Here is a 5,211-nt window from a genome sequence, read left to right on the forward strand (position 1 = left end):
AACACCAATGCAGTCATCGATGTGCCTGTTAAAAAATGGTTGCAGGGCATTACCAGAGATGACTGAGAAGAAGGACAGTCCCATGTAGCCAATGAAGAGGCAGGCCCAAGCGAATGACCATGGCAGCAAAGCAGCTTCGATTTGCTGCGGCTATAAACCATGAGGAGTGTGAGGAGATTTGGAATGTCGCCAAAGACTCAAAAATTTCTACTGGTGCTCCGTGGAGAGCCTTCTGACTTGTTGCATCGCTGTCTGGTGTGGAGGTGGCAATGCATAGGGCAGGAAAGGACTACAGAGAGTTATGAACTCAGCCAGAGCCATCACGGCCACCAGTCTCCACTCCACTGAGGACATTTACAAGAGGCGGTGTCTTAAGAAAGCATCGTCTATCATCAAGGACCCCCACCCACCACCCAGGCCATGCCCTCTTCTCACGGCTACCATCAGGGAGGAGGTGCAGGGGCCTGCAGACAAGCATTCAACAGCACAAGGACAGCTTCTTCCCCACCGCCATCAGAATTCTGAATGGACAATGAACCACAGACACTACCTCACTTTCTTGCACTATTCATTCATTTTTGAAATGTGATTTAGACCAATATTTGCACTGCAATGCTGTCACAAAAAAAATAAGTTTTATGGCATGTTCATGACTATAAATTTTGATTCTGGTTCTAATGAGTCAGAAAGAAGTCAAAAGAGATGTTGTTCCAGGGTGAGAATGAGTCTGCCAGGTGGACGAGAGTGTTGGTAGAGAGTTTGGGCTGTCAGGCCTGTAGATTTCTATATTCTATGAACTGTTTGGACCATGGATGAAAAAAGAAGTAAAGGGATTTAAGATCTTCCTGATGGGCAATGGAAGTGTATAAAAATGGTGAAGATGAGGGCCTGTGGGGCAGGGAATCAATAGTTGGCAATATGGAGGGCATGTAAGGTACAGCATGTGGGAAGGGACTGGAAAAAAGGAGACGGTATTACATTGCAGCACAATATAGGCCCTTCAGCCCCCAATACTGTGCTGATCTATATAAACCTCTTTTTTTTAACTTTATTTATTCGTTCAAAAAACAAATAATATATGACATATGCAGCAATTAAACATGAACATGAACGTTCTCCACAACAATCTCATTCTTCCCTACCTCACACCTATAACCCTTTATTTTTTTTCTTGCACCCATGTGTCTATCTAAGAGTCTTTTGAATGTCCCTATTGTAGCAGCCTCCACCACCACCCCTGGCAATGCATTCCAGGCACCCACACCCCTCTATGATAAAAAGCTTATGGATTTGTAGCTCTATCGATCAACCACATCAACACATCTCACAGTTTGTTGGCCCAATTCCAAGGCAGGTACTGAGGGAGGAGTTTGAGTGTAACAGGTTTTATAGGGATTTCCAGGACAGAGGAATCACAGGTTCAGGAGGTGGGCCAGCTCATACAATATATACAACATGAACAATACAGTGGTTGCACCCAGGATTCAAGGTATGAGAATATAAGTAGGGAGAAACAAAAAGCCCACCAGAACAGATAGAAGCTCATAGTGTTGTGGTTGGGTCACATTCAGGTCAGAGGCTGTGTATGTGATGTGATCTATGCCAGTGGGGGAGGCAATGTCCTGGTGGTCAAGTGACGAGGTCAATGAGGGGTTTGATTGCTGCCGTCTTTCCTCTGCACGATCCAGGTCAGTTTGCATGACCACAGCAGCACCGCTTGTGACTGCAGATTTGATGACTAGGTTGGGATTGGTATGAAGTGAGTGGAGGCAGAGGGAGGTCGGAGTGGGTGAGGGGTGCAGAGGAGTCGAGGCAGTTGATATCACAAAGTTAACTAGAAATGAGAAGGTTAAGAGGGTAAAACATGCTAATTGTGGGAGTGGTACAGCAGAGAAATGGATTGGAGATCAATCTACAGGACCATAAGTGTGGCAGAGAGGATCACTGGAGTCTTCCTCGTCCCCATCGATGTGATCTACTGGGATCACTGTCTGAAGAGGGCCCGCAAAATCTGAAAGCTGAAAATCGTTCAGGACCCCTTCCACGCCACACTCAGCATCTTTCAGCTATTCCTGTTGGGAATATTAGAGCCAGCACCAGGTGGCTGAGAAACAACTGCTTTCCACGGGCAGTGAAAATGCTGAACGACCAAATGAACTACTTACACTAAATATCCAAGACTCTCATATTTACGAGATAATCTTTATTGATTTATTTGTAAATTATGAATACTTTAGACCAGTGGTTCTTTCCACTCACATACCACCTTAAGCAAACCCTTACTAATCACAGAGCAGCTACAGCATAGGGAATACTTAAAGTGGAAAGAAAAAGGTTGAGAACCACTCCTTCAGACAATAGGCCATTTCCGTTCACAAGTCCGTGCTACCCAATTAACCTACACCCTTCATATGTTTTGAAGGGTGGAAGGAAACCGGGGGAAACCCACATAGACACGGGGGAGAACGTACAAACTCTTTACAGACAGCGTGGGATTCAAGCCCCGGTCCTAATCGCTGGTGCCTTAAAGGCTTGGTGGCTAACCCCTATGCCACACATGTCAAACTCAGGCCCGCGGGCCAAATTTGGCCCGTGATATAATTATATTTGGCCCGCAAGATCATATCAAATATGTATTAGAGCTGGCCTGCTGGCCGCCGCGCCAGTATAGCGCATGCACAGCTAATACTACAAATCCCAGAATGCTTTGCAAATGCATTGGCGCCGGCCCGTCAGCCTGCCAATCGCCCCCACCTCCTCTCTTTACTTTTATTAGCATCTGCAACCTGTCGCCGAACTCACATGTAATAAACCCCTTACGAAAAATGGCCAAACCAAAGACAGAAAACAGGACCTTTCAAGACAGGTGGGAGGCAAACTCTGACCCCAGAGTTTGATGACCTTGCATCTAAGAAGAGATGCCAAGTATCTGGTTTAGACCCAGGTGCATCAGAGTAAATCACAGTGGAGCAAGCTAAGCTTGGATTCATATTTTCTTTGGTCAACTTTGGACTGTTCATAGTTGAAAGATTGGATTTTCATTAAAGCAAGTTGTTATTTTTTTGACCTGTTGGCTTGTGAAAAAAAATACATTTAAAAGGAGCTTAAAGGCTATAGAGAAATATTATTCATTGAATATTTTATTTCTCATTTGTTAATGCTTCTTCTGGAAAGAGTTTAACCCAAACTATTATTAAACATTTATTTTAAGAAGAAAAAGTTTAACATTACATATGTTGAAAGAAGAGAAAACATGCAGATGTTGAAAATGTTCAATAAATATTCAGTTTGGCCCACGACTTAGTCCAAGTTTTTAATTTTGGCCCTCTGTGAATTTGAGTTTGACACCCCTGCCCTACGCCAACCCCCTCTTGTCCTGCATGTGCACTGTTTGGCTGTAGGTGTGTCTCGTTGTGTCTCTGCATGGAGGACTGGAGAACGCTGTTCAGTGGGGTTGTTCCTGCGATCAGACGACAATAAACTTGACTTGGACCGCCAGCAGAGGGCGGTCCAGGGTATTTCTCCGACCACCCCCTCCCCTCCCCCCACCACCCCCACCCGTCTGCTAAACTTTTCCAGCGTTCTACGTGTAATTGGCTTGCACTGAGTTCGCGCCACTTTGCTAAAAACCTGTAACAGATGGAGTAACGATGAGTGCACAAAGCTGGTGGAGCAATTATGAGTCGAACGTGCTCTCTGATTGGGCTCCTTTCTCTCACTTCTTGAGCCACCAAATTCCTTTGAAAAATTCGGGGACACAATTTGAAAGGAGCTGGGAGGGAGCGAGTTGTGACAACGACTTCTGATCGGGACAAACGGGCGGGAGCGGGAAAGAGTTGCGCGAAAACTCCAAACGGCAACATGTGGAGAACAGGAAACTTCCCTTTGTTTTCGTTTGAAACAGAATGACATTTGGGTTTTTTTATAATTGCAATACAAAATTGTGCAACCATAAGGCCATGCAGGCGGCCACTCGGCCCACTGTTGGTAGCTCTCTGCTACCCCCCTTTGCAACTGATTTCTTCTTCCCCCCCCCACACCCCATTGGGTTTCTAGTTTTCCTTGATAGATACAAGTTATCAGTGGAAGAACAACTAGGAGGATTTTGATATTTAAATGGAAACACAACCATGCACTATTTCATCGCCAGTGCCCCGGGTTCTTCCCGTGTCTGCCGAAACCTACGGGGTTTCGAGGTGAACTTGTGCATTTGGAGGGCACAGGTTCATTTTTTAAAAAAAAGAAATGTATTGGTATTACAGGAGGGCAGCAGGGCTATTCAGGTGGGTGGGGTGGGTTTCATAGAGTGGGCTGGTCTGGATTCTTCTCCAAGTGAGGTAATTCTGCACACGATCCTGGATCCTGACTGTTGAAATGAGCTGGTTGTTCTAATCCCCTGGATCACTGGGTGGGGGGGGGGGGGAGGAGGGAGAAGGAGGGGGAGAGAAGGGAGGGAAAAGGGGGGGTGAGAGGAGGGGGGAGGAGAGGGAGTGAGAAGGGAGGGGGAGTGAGAAGGGAGGGGGAGTGAGAAGGGAGGGGGAGTGAGAAGGGAGGGGGAGTGAGAAGGGAGGGGGAGTGAGAAGGGAGGGGGAGTGAGAAGGGAGGGGGAGTGAGAAGGGAGGGGGAGTGAGAAGGGAGGGGGAGTGAGAAGGGAGGGGGAGTGAGAAGGGAGGGGGAGTGAGAAGGGAGGGGGAGTGAGAAGGGAGGGGGAGTGAGAAGGGAGGGGGAGTGAGAAGGGAGGGGGAGTGAGAAGGGAGGGGGAGTGAGAAGGGAGGGGGAGTGAGAAGGGAGGGGGAGTGAGAAGGGAGGGGGAGTGAGAAGGGAGGGGGAGTGAGAAGGGAGGGGGAGTGAGAAGGGAGGGGGAGTGAGAAGGGAGGGGGAGTGAGAAGGGAGGGGGAGTGAGAAGGGAGGGGGAGTGAGAAGGGAGGGGGAGAAGGGGGAGTGAGAGGGGAGAAGGGGGAGTGAGAGGGGAGGGGGGGAGTGAGGGGGAGGGGGGTGTGAGGGGGAGGGGGGGAGTGAGGGGGAGGGGGGGAGTGAGGGGGAGGGGGGGGTGAGGGGGAGGGGGGGAGTGAGGGGGAGAAGGGGGAGTGAGAAGGGAGGGGGAGAAGGGGGAGTGAGAAGGAAGGGGGAGGGGGAGTGAGGGGGAGAGTGAGAAGGGGGGTGAGAGGACGGGGGGGGGGGGGGAGAGTGAGAGCGTGGCTGTCAAGCTTG

Source organism: Narcine bancroftii, chromosome 1, assembly GCF_036971445.1.
Source record: "Narcine bancroftii isolate sNarBan1 chromosome 1, sNarBan1.hap1, whole genome shotgun sequence".
Lineage (NCBI taxonomy): Eukaryota > Metazoa > Chordata > Chondrichthyes > Torpediniformes > Narcinidae > Narcine > Narcine bancroftii.